The 19,791-nt window shown below is 50.2% G+C and overlaps 1 protein-coding gene across 2 annotated transcripts in view; it reads left to right on the top strand.

Moving 5' to 3' along the window:
* FGF18 (fibroblast growth factor 18) overlaps positions 1–19,791 on the top strand; it is a 74,113-nt gene that overhangs the window by 6,602 nt on the left and 47,720 nt on the right. The window contains exon 1 of one of the 2 annotated variants that reach the window (XM_057379755.1): positions 18,217–18,528. The exons of the other annotated variant lie outside the window; for it this stretch is intronic. The gene's annotated coding sequence lies outside the window, so the exon portion shown is untranslated. Of the gene's footprint in view, positions 1–18,216; positions 18,529–19,791 lie in introns of those variants that run through there. 2 annotated transcript variants of the gene reach the window in all.

Here is a 19,791-nt window from a genome sequence, read left to right as displayed (position 1 = left end):
GTTCAGTGCTGGGTTTGGAGTGGTGCTGGGTTCAGTGCTGGGTTTGGAGCAGTGCTGGGTTCTTTGCTGGGTTCAGAACAGTTCTGGGTTTGGAGCAGTGCTGGGCTTGGAGTGATGCTGGGTTTAGTGCTGGGCTCAGAGGGGTGATGGGTTCTGTGCTGGGTTCAGAGCTCTGCTGTGTTTGGAGCAATGCTGCATTTGGTGCTGGGTTCAGTGCTGGGTTTGGAGCAATGGTAGGTTTGGTGCTGGGTTCAGGGCGATGCTGGGTTTGGTGCTGGGTTCAGTGCTGGGTTTGGAGCGATGCTGAGTTCAGTGCTGGGTTCAGAACGGTTCTGGATTTGGAGTGCTGTGGGATTCACAGCAGGAATTCCTGCTCTAACTCAGAACTGGTTTTTGCCTGTGGAGCAGTTAGGCCGAAATGCACCAAGGGGGCAGAGAACAGAGCAGAATGGAGCCGGGTGGCATGTCCTGGGCTCTGCAGGTGCGTGGGAGGTGACACAGCTGGGGTGGCAGCAACTGGTGAGGGTTTTGAGGGGCTCAGGGAGGGTGAGCAGCACTGCAGCTCAGGCAGCCACACCAAATATTTGATTTTGCTGTAAGCTGAGAGTGCCGAGCTGCTCATCTGGGCCAGTGATATCTATCTGCCTCTGYTGTGGGAGGCTGAGCTCGAGAGACTCCCCTGGGACTGAAAAATCCTTAYTTTGGATCTATAAAACTACTTCCCAGATACCTGGGAGTATTTTTTGTACCTCTTCCTTTCYGTAGGACTCTGTTGTGCCCTCTCCTCTGCTCCCTTGCAGAGCTGCTTTTGCTTTGTTTTTCCACAGATACAGATACTACAGATACAATTACAATAAGTGCAGGTGAGAAGTGTGTTCAGGGAACATGACTGAGGCAGTGAGAAGAGGAATGGCTGCTGTTGGTGCCTGGGCAGGGATGGTGATGCCCGGGCTCTGTGAGCTGCTCTGGCCCTGGGGAGCTCAGGGGAGGCGRTGCTGGGAGAAGCCCTGGGCCCAGSGGGCACCTGCCTGCCCTTCTGTCTGTGAGATGCTCTGCTGCGGGACATGATCTTCTTGTGCCCTGCTGCTGAGATCAGGGGGCTTCCACCTGGGTATCTCTGGCCCCRACAGCTCCAGACATGATTGTTTTTCTTTCCTTCCCTGGGTTTTTGTGTTCTGATCACCCACTGTGCCATAACAGTAGGTACAAGCAGAAATTATGCAGAGCTGTGCAATGTGCTGCCTACCTGGTGTGTCGCCTCTGTGTCCTAGTACCTCTCCAGATGTCCATGGAGGATTAGGCATCCGGCAAAGCGGCTGGAGGGAAAGAAGAAAAAAAAACCCTAAATATAAAAGACTGTCTGGCTCTGCCAACGTATTTTCCTATTGCCATTCAGCAGCCTCGCCATAGCATGAAGAGAAAGAAAGGGGAACAGAGAGGAAGGAGGAGGCTTAGCTTGTCATGGTCTGTGTGTTTCCCTTTGTGCTGCCTCCTCACAGCCCCAGGGGCTGCAGTGGGTGGGAGCCGAGGTGCCAATCTTCCCCCTGCAGGGGCTGTGGGGCTGTGCCCCTAGAGCTGCCACGGGGGCTGGCTTCCCTGGGCAGCGCTTCCACAGCTCCCTGCCTGCTCCACCCACACCAGCAGCCGGGTTTTAGGCTGAGCATCATGGCAGTGCTGTCCACAAAGTACCAGTGCATTCTCCCCTTTGTCAGCCTCTGTTTACACCCTGCTCAGTGTGTGTTTGCTGGTTCATGGAGTCACTGACTCAGTTCTGCTGCAGCCCRGGAATGCCTTTACCCTCCAGAGCTCAGGGTGTGATTCCAGTGCCTGATGATCCTCCTGCCCTGGCTCTGTCTGGGCTGCTGCTGCCCAGTTTGGCTGAGGGGAGCGCTGCTTTGGAGGCTGTGGAAGGAAAGGGCAAGRCAGTGGCCTCAGGGTGCACCAGGGGTTTAGATGGGATATTAGAAAAAAAATCTTCAACAAAGGGGATGTCAAGCACTGGAAGTGTGGAGTGATCATCCCTGGAAGTGTTCAAAAGAYTTGTGGATGTGACACTCGGGCGCATGATTTAGCAGGGGGCCTGGCAGAGCTGGGTTAACAGGTGGATTGGTGATCTTGGAGGATTTTTACARTCTGAATTTTTCTGTGATAAGAAGCAGGAAGTGGGGATGGTCCAGCACACCCTGCTCACTGTTGAATGGCTGGTGATGGCAGCAGATGAGGCAGCGTCCAGTCTGAGGGCTCACCCAGATAGAAGAGGGACCTTCTRGAAGAGGGCTGGGGGTGCCCCAGGCAGGGTCAGAGCCCCAGTGGTGGCCAGGCTGAGGGGCTGGATCTGGAAACAACATCTGAGGGGATGGCACTGAGGYGAGCAGGATGGTGAGGGGCCCGGTGTGCCCTGTGCTTCCTCTGTTCATCTTTTAAAATCCAAATGGATKAATGCTGAACCTTGGTGAAGGTCCCAGCAAGTGCAGATTGCATCGATACAAATACCAGGATGCAGCAATTAATAATGGATTGCTGTTCCTGCAAGGTATTCCCAGCACTCCTTAGTCCTCCCAGTTCCCTTTTCACCTGATGCATATTTCAAATCCCTTTCTTCYCTGCTAGAATACTATCTTTGGCACAATTTTGAAGCACAGCTTGTTAAAAAGCTTTTGTATCTTTTGGAATACCCTGAGCTACTCTCACACAGAAATCCAGAATTAACAGAAAAGTGCAGGGAGCAGTGGTGAGCCTGGTAAATAATGGTGTGTAGTGTGTGGATGCTGGGTGTCTGTGGGCATGGCTGGTGGATGGGAAGCCCCGGAAATATAAATTAGAAAATGGTAAGAAGGACATTTTTGATAGAAGGGCGTTTTGCTGCTTCTCAGATGTTTTTTATGCATTTGAAGAGAGTGCTGGTCTGGAAAGCCAGCAGTGCTGTGACCAYGGGCACTGGGGTCACTTCCTTCCTRTCAAACCCTGGGTGATTTCAYGGTGTGGCTGYACCACTGYTCCCATTGGAGTGTCGGGCACAATCCTGATCAAATAAGCCTCCTTCCTTTCCCAGACTGAATTCAAATCATGGGTGGAATTTGACTGGGTTGTGGGAATGTCCGAATGAACAGTGGGTGGAGTCTGGCTCCGTGACCGATCGGGTTCTCCAGCTCTACCATGGAAGCTAGTTCTGACCCCCCGGCTCTCACAGGCCCGAAGGTTACAATCCCATAAGAGCAGTCTGAGTCCCTGGGTGTGGGGCTGCCCTGTAGGACTGCGTGGTGCGGTATTGATTAGCTGTACAATAAATGATGATGTATATCGGGCAGGTTTCTGACCCCATGATCACGACCTGACAGTGATTGGGGAGAGCCCTGGCCAGCTGAGATCAGAACAGCTCGCAGTGCCCAGCAATCGATAGGAGCAGCAGCTCTGTGTGGGAAAATTGCTGGGTGCTGCATCCGACAGCATTCTGGTGCCTGGGGAGCAGCAGCTCTGCAGCTTCACCTGGAGTGAGGAGTGAAAGTCYGTGTGGGGTGTTGGGCAGTGCCAGCCTGCTCACGGGGCTGTGGGGACAGCAGGAACGATGTGTGTGCTTTGCCATCGAGGTTTCCAAAGCTGGAACATCTTGGGATGGAAGGGAGGAGTGAGGATGGCTCTGCCGGGTGGTGCTGGCCAGTCCTGGCCATCATAGAACCAGAAAGGTTTGGGCTGGGAGGGACSTTAAAGCCCATCTTGTTCCACCCCCTGCCATGGCAGGGACACCATCCACTGTCCTGMGWYGCTCCAAGCCCCATCCAACCTGGCCTTGAACAYTTCCAGGGATGAAGCATCCACAAATTCTTTGGCCCAGTGCTCTTCAACATCTCTATTTGCTAATTGGACACTGGACTTGAAGGGATACTATGTAAATTTGCAAATGATCCAAAATTTGGAGTAGCTTTTGACTCCCTGGAAGGAGGAAACACCTTGCTGAAGGACCTGGGCTAATGAGAGGACTGGGAAATCGCAAACGATGTGGAGTTTTAACAAGGGCAGGTGCTGGATTCTGCAATTGGGATGGGGCAGTGCTGGGTGTACAGGCAGACTGGAAATGAGAAGCTGGAAAGCAGCATTTTCTGGAAATGGACCTGGGGCTCCTGTTCCATGGCCAGTTGGATCTAAGCCAGCAGTGCCCTGGAGGCAGAGGGACATCCTGTCCTGGGGGTCAGCCCAGGGAGGGATTGTCCTGCTCTGCTCTGGGCTGGGGTGACCTCGCCTCCAGTGCTGGGGCAGTTTGGGGTGCCCCAATATCAGAGAGATCCAAAGCTGTTCCAGAGTGTCCAAAGGAGGGAGCCAGGGCTGGGGAAGGGTCTGGAGGGGCCACCCGAGGAGCGGCTGAGGGCCCTGGGCTGGTTCAGCTCTCAGAGGAGCCCGAGGGCAGAGCTCCCCGGGGGCTGCAGCTCCTCCCGAGGGGCAGCGCAGGGACAGCTCCCAACTCTGCTCCCTGGGACAGGGACAGCAGCCAGGAACAGCTGGAGCTGGGCCAGGCCAGGCTCAGGCTGGAGAGCAGGGAAAGGTTCTTCTGTGCCCAGAGGGTGCTGGCACTGCCCAGGCTCCCCAGGGAATGGTCCCGGCCCCGAGGCTGCCAGAGCTCCAGGAGAGTTTGGACAGCGCTGCCAGGGATGCACAGGGGGGATTGGTGGGGGGCTGAGCAGGGACAGGAGCTGGATTGGGTGATCTTGATGAGCACCTTTCAATTCAGAATATTCTGTGATTCTCTGGGCAATCTATACCAGTGCCTGACCCTCTCTGAGGAAAGAATTTCTCCTTAAGAGCTAATCTAAATCTTTAAACCCATTCCCCCTTGCCCTATAATAAATGGGAGCAATCTGCCAGAGAGACAGAGGGCTTGCTTTGTGCTGTTCATGTTGAAAGAGTAGGTAATAGGTATTTAATTGCTGTTTAAATGTAGCAAACAAGAAAATGGAATTTATTTGCTTGGGTTTAATTTCTGGGACCCTGATTTCCCCAGTGTGCACCATCACCATGTGTCCCAAGAAGCTGAGCACCACCAGGTTGCCTTTGGTGTTTCCCTTCCAAAGGAAATCTGTGCAAAATCTGACCTGAGGTCAGCAAGGCTGWGCTGGCAGAGCTGCTCTGTGCTGGGTGGTGGCACCTGTGGGTGTCCCCAGACCAGACACAGAACTGGGGCTGTCTAGACGAGGATGGTGCTTCATGGCATCCCAGTGCTGTGGGCGTGGGTACTGCTGGCTCAGAGAAAAGGCTCTTGAGGAATCTCCAGCTTTGTGCCACAAGGTCTCTTGTCTCTGTGTGCCCATATCTGGCCTGGATTTCTCCCCAGCACTGTTTTTCGACTGCTGGTGAGTGGTGATGGATGGAGGAAATGTGTGGGGTTCTCCCTGGTGCCCCCAAGCTGTGCAGGGATGCAGCAGTCAAACCTTAGTGATTTTAACACCACTTTCTTTTTCCCCCTATTTAAAATRTTTCAAAATCAGATTTATTTCCTARAACTATTGAGAATTGTTCCCTGAAAATAGGAAAACCTGCAATCTAAATTAATTAATACCAAATGAGACKTTTCCCTAAGTTGACAAAGCAGAAAGATAAGAAATCCTATTTGCCYGGCGTTTGCAGTGTAAATATTTCCAAGCAGAAGTGTGGCTAATACAGATCAGAACAAATCTTCTATTAGAAAACAAACSCTGCTTTTCTTTCCTGGCCCTAGGYTTGCATGTTTGTTATATCGGATCCTGAAGGCAGATTGACAGTTTGGTTTGGATTAAAGTCAACACATGATTTATGCCATATTTTTGATAAGGCTCAGTAGTAATCTGATTTTCTTTTCTGGGCTGTCTTTAGTACATAAGCAGCAGAATTGTCCGCTCCTGGGAATATTTTTGCAGTGAAGCCATTGAGGAATTTATTTCTGGAGGGAAGATGAAATTACTTGTTTTAAAAACTCTGAAAATCCCAAGTAAAGTTAAAATCCATTAGCTGCTAGCAGTAAGCTTGATGTGAGCTGGGCAAACTTCAGGCTGTTTTATTAACTGATCTAGAGAGTGTTTTCTTTAAATACCTTGGAAAGGCAGGAGGAGACTGGCTTATGCAGGGGGAGCAGAGCAGGTTCCTGTGCTTTACCAGCAGCATCCAGTTCTGATCAGCAGGTGTAAAAATTGCTACCATTTGCACTTGTCCATGCTTGTGAGCTCAGGTGTCTTTATGGGAACACCAGGCATTGGCACTGTCTGCTGGTTCCCTCCTTGGTGTGTCTCAGAGTGGCCTTTTGGGTACCCTTGGCCCCTTAGATACAWGCAGCTATTTATTTGTATAGTGTAGGTTTATTCTTTTTATAAATAGGCTTCACTCTCCAAAACTGGTGTCTTTTTGTCATTACTGTGTTCCCTAGAAAGAGAGAGGGGGAAAAAAAAAGTAGAAAAAGGAGAAAAAAAAGTAGAAAAGTAGCAAAAAGACAAAAAAAGAATGAGGAGGACCAAAGGAGGAGTTGCTTGCTGCCTTTGAATGCTGTGCCTCAGCAGCTCTGTGCCTGGAAACCCATTGGCAAAACTTTGGGTCTGTCCTCACTGGAGGATCYGGTGAGCTCTTACGGCTCTGTTTGTGGCCACCTCCATGTCTGATGCCAGTGTGGAAACTTCCACATGGGGTTATTTTATCAGGATGAAATGGATCCTGGAGTTGTCTTTGGTGCTCGAAGGAAACTGATGCTGGCAGGACCCATTAGTGACGGTTCAGTGCTGGAACTGGAACTGGAAAAGCTCTGACTTGGTGACCCTGAAAGCAACTGCAGCTMCATATGAAGTCCACAGAAAATGGAATTGATGGAGCTGAGCATTGCCTGCCTCTGCATCCATCTGAAGCTGCYTCCAGCAGCAGGTTGTGCCCAGCAAGGGGCTCAGGTGAGCTCTGGGATGTGCCATGGAGTGAGATCCTTGTTCCTCAACGAGTGGCATGAGCTCTCTGTTTCAGTCTGTGCTGGATGAGTTGGAGAGCTCCAGCCTCAAATGGGAATTGTGTGTTTGCACAATTAGCATGGCCCCTTCCTCCCCTGGCAGCAGAATGGTTTATTGATTTCTGTGGCCCACTCACCCCCACCTATTCAGCAATAATGACCCTTCCACCCCAACTCTAAATCATCCCAGCCTGCCTCGCCCATAAGCYCTCTAATCTTTTTGGTTTGTTGTTGGTATTTATGCTCGTGGAGGTTTATGATCTGTCGGCGCTGGCTGCTGAAATGCTTTATTTATCCACAGGCTGGGCCACACAGGGAGCGTCCTTATTCTGGTATCATGTTCAGGATGCTGTAGTTAAGGGTTGTGTCAGCACTTCCATGCACAAACCTTGTTATTCAGGGGTTTTGCAGTTCTGTGGAAAAGAAAACCAATGACCTGGCATGGCGAGAGTAGGCTCAGAGGCACACATGAAAGCCCAACAACCACTGCCCATTTAGGGATTATTAGATGGGCAACCTCTTTCCTTGAGGGAAATAGCCAAAAACATCCTCCTCCTTTGGTTTGATTTTGTGAAAAGAAAACCCTCTTTTGTGTGCTCATGTTGGGGTCGGATGGGGAGAACAGAGTGAAGCAGGACGCTGGCCAGGATCCCCTCTGGGTTTGTACCAAACAAACGTGGGGCTGGTGCAGAACAGAGCTGCCTTCTCCTTGGGGTACAAGGTCCAGCCCGGCCCACCTGGCACTGCAGGCCTGGGAGCAGTTGGTGACAGTCTTGGTAAATGTGATTTATGGCCCTCTTAGGGAAGGAGCTGTGGGATTATAAATTATCTGGCTTCCCACTGCCAGAGAGTGGGTTTAGATGGGATATTAGATGGGATATTAGATGGGAAAAAGTGCTTCCCTGTGAGGGTGGTGAGGCCCTGGCACTGAGGGTGCCCAGAGAAGCTGTGGCTGCCCCTGGAGCCTTAGAAGTGTCCAAGGCCAGGCTGGATGGAATTTGGAGCAGCCTGTGACGGTGGAAGTTGTCCCTGCCATGGCAAGGGGTTGGGATGAGGTGATCTTTAAGGTCCTTTCCAGCCCAGGCCATTCTATTGCTTTCTTTGTGATTCCTCAGGAAAGGGTCTCTGTGGCAGCAGGGTTTTCACAGAGGAAATCAGGGTACCAAACACATACTTGGTTCTTTTGTTAGCAGGTGCCGGGCTGGTGTGAGTGGCAGCCCTCAGTCCCCGCTCCAAACTCTTTTTCTGCTCTCTGGGATGGTGCCAGCAGGTTGGGCAGGGCTGTGTGGAGCAGGCTGAGAGCAACAGGGATGGGACAGGAGCAGCGTCCTGGGAGGRCCCTGCTGAACTGGGAGATGCAGAGACACATCTCCCATGTGCCTCAGGGTTGGGGAACTTCAGTGTTTGGTTCTCCCTTTGGTCTGGGGAGAGCTGTCAGGTTCTCTGCAGGCCTGTGAGAGCTCTAGGCTTGAAGAGGAGCATGTAGGGAGCCAGTGCTGAAACAGATGTGGTTCCCATCCCTTCTGTTTTCCCTTGAAGCTTTTGGGGCTGGGCATTTTGTTCACAGAAAATGAACAAACCATTTTTCAACATCTTGGTCTCATGTTGGGAATGTTTTCCATGTGAAATCATGCTTTGTTCATAACTCTTGGAAGTTCCGCATCTCAAAATGTGGTTACAGGTAGGGTCACCCTGGAGAAATGATAAGCAATGGAAAATATTGTTCATGATGACTGTAACTGATTGAGTTTTGCTAAATAGAAGTGGGTCTTCCCAGGGAAAATTCATTTGAATAGATTTATTTTCAAGCAAGTTGCACATTTTCAAATGAAAGTTGGTTCTGTTTCTCTCCTACATCAGCAAGGCTCCCATGGGGTTTGTCTGGGGCTTAAGGAACATCCAGAGCATCCTGCCTTACAGTTCACGGAATAGTTTTTGCAAGGCAASCAAAGCATAAAGCAAGATCAAAACAAAATATCTCCCTTGCAGAGATGAAAGAAATTTTGCATCTTATGTTTCGAATAAAGGTCAAATTATTGATCAAAATCACCTCTGGAAAACCCTGTTCCAGAAATAACTTCCAAGACTTGTGTAAATAGAGACATTTCTCACGGACATGGGCAGAGATCTGTGCAGGAMTGACTCCAGTGTTGCAGGTGCTTGGTCACGGGAACTTGGGGAGAGGAAAAGGAAATTTGTCAGCAAGGGGGGAACTAAAATGAGGAAAAACTYATTTGTCTCAGCAGGACAAGGGGGAGATCATCTCCATGGCTGCCATTTCACAAACTGCCATTTGGTTTCAGGTAATTTGCTGGCCTTACTCCATTTTTCATCCTGACTGTTCTTCCTCAGCACTGCCATCCCAGGACCTTGCCTTTAACCAGCCCCGGTGGTGCTGGCAGCTCCAGGGGCTTGTTCCTTGGAATTGGGCTGCTGCTGGATTGTGCTCTGCTCTTGGCCCCCTTCCCTTCCCTTCCCTTCCCTTCCCTTCCCTTCCCTTCCCTTCCCTTCCCTTCCCTTCCCTTCCCTTCCCTTCCCTTCCCTTCCCTTCCCTTCCCTTCCCTTCCCTTCCTCAGGCATGGCAGTGCTGGGCACCCCTTGGCCCCTGCAGGAGCAGGGCAGATGAACCTTCTGTCCTTCCTTTCCCCTTTCTGGGAGTTTTGGTGTTTGGTACAGCTGTGTGCTTTGCTCTTTAAAGAGGATTGTGTGCCTGACTTTCCAACAGTTTCTGAAGCCAGGGCTTGTCTGATATTCCCAGCATCCCTGGGGCATGGAGGGAGAAAAAAGAATACCAGTGATGGTATTTTATGGGGTTTTTAGACCTGAGGAGGAGTCACTGTCTCTCTGAATCATAGCTTGACACTTGGAGAGATCTTCACATACAGCTCCTTCTCCTGTTTTGGCTGCTGGGATCAGCCTGGCAGTCGGGAAGGGCAGRTCCACAGTTACCCCTGGCCCTGTGCCAGACCCCTTGGGCAGCACCAGCGCTGTTGTCACAGGCTTTGGCTCACTGGGCCATGGAGAGACCAGAGAGCCTGTCCCCAAGCTGGACATGTGTGTGGGGTGCTGGAATGGAACTCTAAAAGTGAGATCAGAGAGACAAGAATTTTTCCCTGCTAATATCAGGAGATGTGTAACCCTGGAGGCTGCTGTGAATTTCCCTGTTTCCAGGGATGTCCTGGTGGTTTCCATAACGTGGATTTGATGCTTGCCCTGAACCTGCAAATGTCTGTCCTCAGAGCAGTGCTGCTGGAGATGGTGGGAGTGAAGAAGCAGCTTGGCTGAATGATGTAGAAGGCAAACTAAACGTTTAGGAGGGGAGGTTTCAAACTATGGAAGGTGTTTTGGTGCCTCAAACAGCTAATGTCAGTCCTGAAAGCAGGCAGGAAAGAAATGGAGACAGGCTGGTGGGGATGGACCAAGGTACCAGCACAGATGTTCCCAGTGGAATGACTCCTGCACGTTCAGTAAGTCCCCCAATTGGCCTCCAGTTATTGTTAGGTGGATTAACCTCCCTGTCCTTGGGCACAACCCTTATTCCATATCCTAGCACTGCACAGAGGCTGCCAAATCATGGTAGSAGTGAGCAGGGACTCCTGAGGAGATCCCTTCCCCTTGGTACCATTCCCACAGAGGGTCACTGGGTGTTATCTTGGCAGAATGAGCAGGAGTGGGACYGACTAAAGATTAGTGAAAGATTTCCAGAGAGGACACTTCATAGAGGAAAACTAAAATGGGGTGATTCAGTCGGGTCCTCAGGCATCTCTGATGAATCAGCTTTTAGAGAAGCCACCTCTCACATGAGGTCACAGCTTGGGGGCTGCTGTGGGGACAGCTGTTGACCCCATCTCCGTTTTCTTTGCAAATGCAAAGCAAAAAGGTATTTTGTGACTCATGCCCTGAGCTGGTGTGCACAGCTCGGCAGTTGCCGTGTTTTACCCTAGAGGGAGTTGCTTTTCTGCAGTGGGAGCAGGGATCGGTGTTCTTTGGAGGATGTCAGGGGACCAGGATGAAAGGAGCTCCCAGGATAAGCACGGCATCACCGCCGAGGTTCTGCCCCTGCAAATGTTCCCTTATGGGGAGGTTGGTCTTTGACGATCATCCATCTCCTTCTGAAGGCAGGGTTTTCCTGAGTGGGTTTTCTACATCTCGTGCTTTTGCTCCTATTTTTGTGGAGGTCTCGACTGAGCTRGTATGAAGCAGAAGAGTGGAGGTGTCACCTTGAACCTGGCAGGCTTGTGCTTTAAAGTGACATTTTAAGTCCTTACGGTGAATGACTGCCTTTTTCCTGGGCTTAGGAAATGCCTGACTGGTGTCAGGGGACTGGGCTTGGGGTTTTCACTCTGCCCTGCTGCTGTGGCCAAATGGGTTTGCAGCAGGAACATCTGCCCCAGGGAGAGGCTGCTGCTGCTGGAAGGAAGGGCAGAAAAGGTCAGGAGTGCTTTGACCCTGGCAGGTTTCTCATAATTGGGCTCAGGTCTCACTTGAAGAGGACAACAAATTGCTGTGAAGTATTTTTAGTGGGGTGCTGCAGCTTTTGTCCTGGGAACAGCCTGCTGGGAGCTCTGCCCTGGTCTGCACTGTGGCCCCGCTGGTGCAGCCAGCCCCGGGTGGGACAAGCCAAGGGTTATGGGGACAGATTGTGCTCTGGGCCAGCAGCACCCTGGCCATGGGGAAGCCCCCAGCCCTGTGTCTCACCTTTGCAGAGCCACCTGAGCGGTGGGCAAAGGCTTGGAAGGTGCTCAGGAGCAAGGTGGGTGCTGGGCCTGCTGCAGGAGGGACCTCCCTCTCCCTGGGTGGGATGGGTCTGACACAARTGCTGCTGCTGTGCTGGGGGCTGTGCTCAGCACCCTGTTTGCTCTTCATGTGTTTTGGGCTGATTAGTCTTTCCTTTCCTCTCCAGGTTTTTCTTGAATCCCTGTTTCAGCTGCTCCAAACCAGTTACAGACAATCTCTTGCACCAGATTGAACTGCAGAATGGGTCTAAGTCCTGCATAGCAAGGCAGTTTAATCCAGCAGGAGTGTTTTCTCCATCAAGGAAGGAAAATGATTTCATGTTAAGGTGGTGAAGGCAGTGGTAGCATGCCAAGCTCCCCAACCCATGGTTTCTCAGGGTGGTTGGGGCTGYTCTGCAAGGCCCGTTGCAGATTTCTTTGCAGCAACACTGATGCTGTGAGGAGGGACAGTGGCATGAAATGACTTCTGAGAAATTTGTCTCGTGATGTGAGCAGTGAGGAGTGGGGGCAGCAGCACAGAGCCACTCAGGGATGTGGGTCCAGCATGAAGTGTGAAGGACATTGCCACTGGTCAGCAGAGTGTAGGGGACATGAATGAACATGGAAACTTCCTCTGGAGCAGAGAGCACATCCCGTGGGAGGCACGGTGGGAAGGGGGAAATGTTTGGGGTTTTGTTTTGTCCTTGTTGAACTTGATGGTGTCAGAAATGACTGTGGTGAAGTGGCAGCAATGGGAGCTCAGCTCCCCTCAGCAGAACTGCCTGGAAGAAACCACGGTACATTTCAAGCACAGASGGGACACATTTTGGAAAGCTTAGGCATGAGGAAGAAGTGATTTTTGTAGATCAGGACTGTGAAAGCTGTTGGAGGGTAACACCTCATCCTCAGCCAATCATGTCTTTTCCCCATGGACTGTGCGTCTCAGGGTAGGTTTGATTTGTAAGGTGGGACGTGTTAGGCCAGGCTCAGGCTGGAGAGCAGGGAAAGGTTCTTCTGTGCCCAGAGGGTGCTGGCACTGCCCAGGCTCCCCAGGGAATGGTCCCGGCCCCGAGGCTGCCAGAGCTCCAGGAGAGTTTGGACAGCGCTGCCAGGGATGCACAGGGGGGGATTGTTGGGGGCTCTGCAGGGACAGGGACTGGACTGGGTGATCCTGTGGGTCCCTCCCAGCTCAGGACATTACCTGATCCTGTGTGCCCAGAGCAGTGCCCACCCTGTGAAGTGAGAGGGTTTCTGCTGGCACCAAGGCCRTGGTCAGACACTGTCCAGGGCTGAGCTGGGCAGGTCCAGGGCAGTGCTGACCAGGGAATGCTTGGCACCAAAGGAGTGAGATCTGATGGGTGACTGGACTGGGAGGGTGGCAGGTGGGGATCTCAGCCTGTCCCTGGATGGCTCTGCTGGACTCTGAGGTGACTCTGAGGTAGAGCTAAATGAACTGTTGGGTGATACGAGTCCAGCTGATTCCTGTGAATGTGGGAACAAATTGGAACCCTGTCCAGCTTCTGTGTGGCAAGTGTGACAGCTCCAGYATGAACCCCTGCAAGCTCCTGTAGCCCAGGCTGCACACATCTGCCCCATTCAAGCCTGAGGTGTCCTCATGAAATCACCATGCAAACGTAATGAATTCCAGAAAGCAAGTGAGAAATCTGTTTGATGAGTTTTTGATTTTCATATCCTATATTTTTCCTCCTCCCAATTTTTTGAAACTCTCATTCTTACTGTTCTGGAATCATCACTGTTTCCTAAAAATACAGTTTGCTAAGATATGGTTGGAGTTGTTTGGTTTTTTTTTTTTTTTTAAATGAAAAGCAGTGGATTTTGTGGGAGTTGTAGCACTCAAGCAAAGCTGAACTGCTTTGCACCCATACAATCTTCCTGCCCCAGTGTCCCTTCCTGAGACAAAATCATGTGAATAAGCACAAGTWTGAGCCAAGCTTGCTGAGATCACTGAGGTCACAGGTGTCCTGTGAGACCACAGGGCATCATTTCATGTCATGGCATTGTGTCCCAGTTTGGAAAGCCTGGACAGGACAAACAACCAGAGCCCTGTGATAAATGTGCATTTCAGCGTGTCCATTTTCATCCATGTCCCTGCATCTCCAATCCCCCTCAAGACCTTGGCCAGAGCTAGAGAACGGAGCACCTGCAGATCCCTTTGAGTGCATGGGGACTTGCAGTGACCCTCCARTGTGATCCTGGGGGAGGTGAGGTGCCAAAGCTGGAGTGGTCACGTCTGTGCAGCGTCAGGTCCGAGCTTCCAGCCCCGACCTCCCGTGCAAGCCCCAAGCAGCAGCATTGGGAGGCGACACAGCCAGGCACAGTGCAAGTCACAAGGACCACCCAGTTCTGATAAGGGCAGTTTAGAAAGGAAGGGGGAGATTGTGAAAAGAGGGGCAAAGGGGCACAAAGGGAAGAAAAAAACCCACCCCACCACCGAACAAAACTGAAGATCAAGACTGCTGTTAAACACACTGCCTGCGAGGGAGGTCTCACCGTGCCTTTTCTAATCTAGAGCCAGCCAGGATTGTATTAACAGCTTCAACGCAATGGAACAAATTAATCCCTGATGTAATTGAAATCGGTGAGGTCTCACAATAGGTGAGTTTGGCCCAGTGGGATAGAAATAGAACAAGTATTGGAATGAAGGAGTGAAACGAAGTCACACTGTTCAGCCATTGGTATTTCATTCCTAGAAACAAAGGCCAGACAAATGCAGAGAATACATGGCTCTGCTGGGCATGGTTGAAAGCTGCTCAATAATATCAAGCTTTGAAGGGATATTTCTGTGTGGAGAGGAAATATATAGCAGAGATATAACAAGCATTAAAAAAAGAAGAAAAGACAAAGGAAGAAAGGAAGAAAGAAAAAGCCTGGCTAGCTCCTTGCCTGATGGATAGCTGTGGTAAAATAATACCAGCCTAATAATAATAATAATAATAATAATAATAATAATAATAATAATAATAAATCACAGCTGGAGATCTGAATTGTATTTCTGGAGACTCAAACTGTCAGGAGCCTGGGGCAAGCCATGATGCCCTGCAGATCTTCCTCAGCTGAGATGCATGGGGCTGGTTTGCTTTGGTCAATACAGGTGGCAGGAGCTGCTCCCACTGGGAAAGAGCTGCCTGTTGGTGGTGGCAGGGGGTGTCTTGGCCCTGTTGGTGGTGGCAGGGGGTGTCTTGGCCCTTTGGTGGCCAAGGCACAGCTCAGGGGCGTGGGGGATGCTGGGGCTGCCTCATGCAGGTGGCTGAGCTGCTGCTGCTCGTGGTGACACTGTTAATGATGTGACCCAGGGGCTGCCCTCTCCTGAGCTGGTGAGGATGGGCAGGTGCAGGTGGAGAGAGGGAATGGAGGTGTTGGAGCCCCTTTGGGAGCTGCCCAGCAGTACCTCAGCTCTGSTGCTGAGCTGTGCCAGGGGCAGCGCTGGCTGCAGGCGCTGTCCTGCCCCAGCTGGGGTTCTGGAAGTCACTCATCAAGGCTGAAACCCTGCTCTTCCCCAGGATTAACCATTTCCCAGGGTGCAGCAAGTTTGGAATGTCAGCATATCACCAATGGTATGTTTTCACAGTTCTGGCTACGGCTCATTCCATCATCAAAAGGAAAAACTTAGTTTTCTTGAAGGTGGCGTCATCTTTCTCTAGAAAATGGTCAAATACTGACTGATGGGCCATAAAACACTTTTTCTCAAACTCTCGGGTTCCAGTTTTTTGGCCCTCACTCCTGCCTCCCTCCTGGTTTCATACCAGGCTCAGTAACACAGTATCTGCCATCCCAAGGCCRACAGATGCATTGCTTTTGCAGTGGAGCATGGTTTGGGCAGCTGGCAGGGTCTCGGGAGCTGCTGGGGAGTKTGCCTGGCTGAGTGATGGCTGTGTTTCTCAGATGTTGTGTGTTTCAGAGGGAACAGAGTTCTGACACTGCCTGAGGAGATTTAATCTGTCTCTCCAAATGTGCAMGGCAGCTCTCTGGAGGGAAGGGGGCATGGCTTGCAGAGCAGCTTTTGGATCCAAGTATGTGTCACCTCCCTGAGCTGTCTGTCCCCTTTTCCAAACCCTRGAAATGTGTTCTCTTTGGGTCTTGTGTAACATTTCTGAAATCCAAAGGGATGGCCAGGSTTGACCCCCTCATCACCCCGTTTCCTTCTCCTTTCCAGCTCCATCCCTACATGCACTTCACTTTAGAGTGCATTACACAGAGCAAACTTCCTTGAATTTCACCTACTGCAGCAGCTTGAAAATGTTCAAGTCAAGGAGATGAGTGGCTCAGTACCAGAGCATATCTGTGCAGGAACWGGGAGAGATCTGGGGTTTTCTCTGTGATGGGCCATCATCTCCTGCATGGGCCCTGCCAAGGGAGAGCTTGGCTCTCGCCCTCTGTGCAGGCAGCAGCCCCTCTGTGCCAAGGGYAGGTGGAGGTGCTCTGTTCTTGGCTTTCTTCGTCCCTGTGTGGTGATGTGGAGATTGGGAAGAGAGCAGAGGGAAAGGGAGCAGCCCGAGTGCATTGCGAGGAGAAGCACAAGGGGTGAATGTGTTTTCCAGGCTGAAGGGCACTGCTGGAACTGGAGTGTTGTGCTTTAGAAATGGTGCTCCCCAAYTCAGTTCTCCCACCAAGAYTCTCAAAACYCTGCTGCCCCTCACTTGCTCCYGCTGTCCCCCCACCCCTGCGGGTGCCARGGAGGAGAATTGGAGGCACAAAATCCAAACATTATGGGTTGAGAGATGAACAATTTTCTGGAAACAGCAATGAGATAAGAAAATGAACRGTAACAGCAACAATATTGACAACAAAAGTGTATGAAAGAGATGGTGATTCACACACCAAATGCTTACCCAACCCGATGTGACTGCAGCTGGCACCGGCCCACCCCGACCACCCCGCCTGCCACACCGGCTCACCCGGCAGGAACCCCTTCTTCTCCAAAGCATCCCTTCCCCCTGCCCCTGGAAAGGAGGTGAAGTGCTATAGAATAACCTGGCCATGCTCCTTTCCTCATTATTGCAAAAAAATTAACCCTGTCCTGGCTGGAACCAGGACAAAGAGTAAACAGAGGTAAAGTGGACGTAAATATGTGAGGTATAAAATGAAGGCAGAGAGTATTAGGGAACTGTTTCTGAAACACCCTTCTAAGGACGCAGAGACAAAAATGGTTCATGACTCAATTTAGGGACAATCTATAAAGTGGTACAGCTCTTGTGGAGTGAGATCTTTTGACCTCTGGATTTTTAACAGGATATTCATGATTGTCTGGTGAAATAYTTTTTCTCACCATAAAGGAATACCAAAAAGCATTTCAAGTGCTTTGTAAATGCCATTGGTGGAGTCTTTTGTGGAATCTCATATCTGATCACTTTGAACAACCACTTCCATGGTGCTTCATGCACTTTGTCACAGACCATCCCAAAGGGTGCACRGTTGACCATCCACGGGGACATCTCCCAAGGCTTGGAGTGCAGCTTAGCTTTTTGGATATTTATTTTTCAAGAAAAAAATATTTTCCTATGGGTATCGTAAGGAAACAAACACCAAAGCAAAGCCCTAAGTTCTGTTAYTTTGAAAGGCTTAGATCCATTTGTGGAACTCTGTCCCTGTTGCACTGTAGTCTCTCTCCCATGGGATGCACAGAGCTTCACTCTGAAGTGTCCTCTCCCTTTGCTCTGTGTTCCTACTGCATATCTGGGCAYGGAGCTGCTTTTCCAAATGTGCTCCTAAGTCCCAAAGAAGGGACTGTGCCCAAGCAGTGCTCATCCACTCCTGTCTGGCTCCAGGCTGAGCTCTGGAACACGAAGGTAACAATATCCTGGTGGTGGATCGACTTTGCAGGTAAATGGAGGAAAACAGAGTGCATTGTGTTTCAATGTGTGCTAAGGGTGGCTGTCATGGTGAGCTAGCAAATCTTGCTGTAATTTGCATACAGGAATTTTGCCAAAGTCRTGGAAGCAAAGTGGTTTGTTACTTGCCTTTGAGGACTTGAGAGAGATCTGTCTTGGATATCCTCTTGTTGCCCTTACTGAGTTAACTTTCATGTGYTTAGAAGGTCATGGAGAAAATCATTAATATTAGGTTGATTTGATGGCTGAAAGGTAGTAAGTATTTCCTGCTTATCAGGTGGGGTTTGAGAGGACTTTGAATAGCCTGATTTGTTTATCTTTTGCAATCGGTACGGCCCTTAGCGAGAGGGATTTCATATTCCTGGTTCAGCTGGGGGGATGATATATGGTTTGCTCTCTGTTGAGTGCTTTGTAGCATAAATAGCAAAACACCAGGAAATTTTGAAGTCCAGCTCCCAGCTAACTTGGCCATGCTGTGGGCCTTGGACATCTCATGCTGTAACGCTTTATGACGTGAACAATAACAGATTAACATCMCCTCTTACTGGAAAGCTCAAAATAGAAAATCCAAAGTGCGTGGAGGCTGGATGGGTGGAAAGCCAAATCCTGTAAACGTGGCTTGGCAGGGCCAGGGTTGCATTGACCCTGGCAGGGCTGGGATTGCTCTGCATTCACAGGGAGGCATCTGTGAGTGCAGAGATGGGGCAGGAGCTGTGCAGGGCTGACATCGCACTGCTGCTGTTGGAGGCTTTTGCCATTCTTGAGCTTTTCTTGGATTGAAGCACAGTGAAACCTTAGGCTGCATCAGCAAAATGGTCCTTTCCCTCGCCCTCCGTCTGGGATTTAACAAATAGGGCAGTCATTCTTTAAGCTGAAGAATGGTTGTAAAGCCATTTAAAATGAAATCCACTATTATTTGAGAATCATCTGGTGAAAGAGCACTTGCAAACCTCCTGTTGTGGACTTGCGAGAAGACAGATGTCATTTTTGGTTCCTCTGGCTGTTTGGAAAGGAGGTAGGACTGAATACTCCCACCTTGAATGATTGGACAAGTACAACAGAGGAGAGAGAGCAGCTTCTTTTCAGGAATGAGGCATTTCTGTTGCATCTATAGCTTGAGGTGATGATGGTTGTTTTTAAAAGGAATGTTGTTTATTCCCTTACATAAACTCTGTATTGCCAACTGTATTTGTAGTTGTATATTATCCCCGAAAGGTGTAGTGACAAATAAGTAATCAATGGATAAAGAACTGATGGAAAAGAAAAAGAGAGGAAGGGTGAAAATGAAACCAAATTCGATGCTCTGCTTTAATGACTGGGATCTTACAGATTATAAACTGTTGCCAAAGAATGAGATGGAGTGGTATTAAACCTCTCTCCTGAGCTGCWGAAATTGGCATGCATAGACAGTGGCCCATGCCAGCTGGATAGATGCAAGACAGGCCATAATATAACCCCAAATCCCTGGGGGAGTCCTGTCTCCTGTCCCTAGGTGGTGTCCCATAGTGCTGCTCAGGAACTGGAAGGTGCAAGCAGCCCTTCCCTTCGGGGACCTGTTGTGTGGAGCTCTGGACCCAGAGTCTGTTCTGCTGCCTGCAGCATGGAGGTGTGGATGACCCAACTGAAAGGCAAAAGAAGGCTCTTGTTTTGTGTATGAGATGTTTATATGCAGTAATAGCATATCAATAGTGAAAATAAAAAAAAAAGGAAAACTTGTTTTGGTGAACAGGAGTGAAAGCTCTTTTAGTTYAAGGGACTTAAAGACATTTCTGTGTGCAAGTGTATTTGGGGGTGGATGTGCTTGGTTTTGGGTGACCTTCCTGACTGAGTGTTGGCRATCAGCTGCCAAAGGAGACATGTGTTACTAATTTTTTTGAGATTTATAGAAGGGTCTCTCTTATGGTGTATATACGTGGACTTTCTTATCTCAGAGAGGTTTGCTGCTTGAGGAAGTGCACCCTGTAGGGAAGGGGTCCTGTGAGATGGGTTTTAGCAATGATCAAATAGGTTTTATCTCATGAAATCAACACCGCCTGAGATTTTATTTTTGGGTATTGATATTCTCTCTTGCAGCCAGATGCAGCCCAGGCTGGCACGGTAAATTCCCCTTGGCCACAGTCCAGCAGAGCATCCTGTTTCCACAGAGTGCTTAAGTGTGAGTTTAAGCAGGCAGCTAAATCCGGATGGTTTCGCTGCTGCTCTGGACCGTGTCTTCTTGGCCAGGGGACAGGTCAGCTGCAAGGGGMACCTGCAGCACATTCCTCTCCTGGAATTTTCC

This window comes from Malurus melanocephalus, unplaced genomic scaffold (assembly GCF_030028575.1).
Source record: "Malurus melanocephalus ecotype Western Australia unplaced genomic scaffold, MMel_1.1 scaffold_420, whole genome shotgun sequence".
Classification (NCBI taxonomy): domain Eukaryota; kingdom Metazoa; phylum Chordata; class Aves; order Passeriformes; family Maluridae; genus Malurus; species Malurus melanocephalus.
The sequence above is the reverse complement of the archived record's forward strand: the minus strand, read 5'-3'. Positions and strand labels throughout refer to the sequence as shown.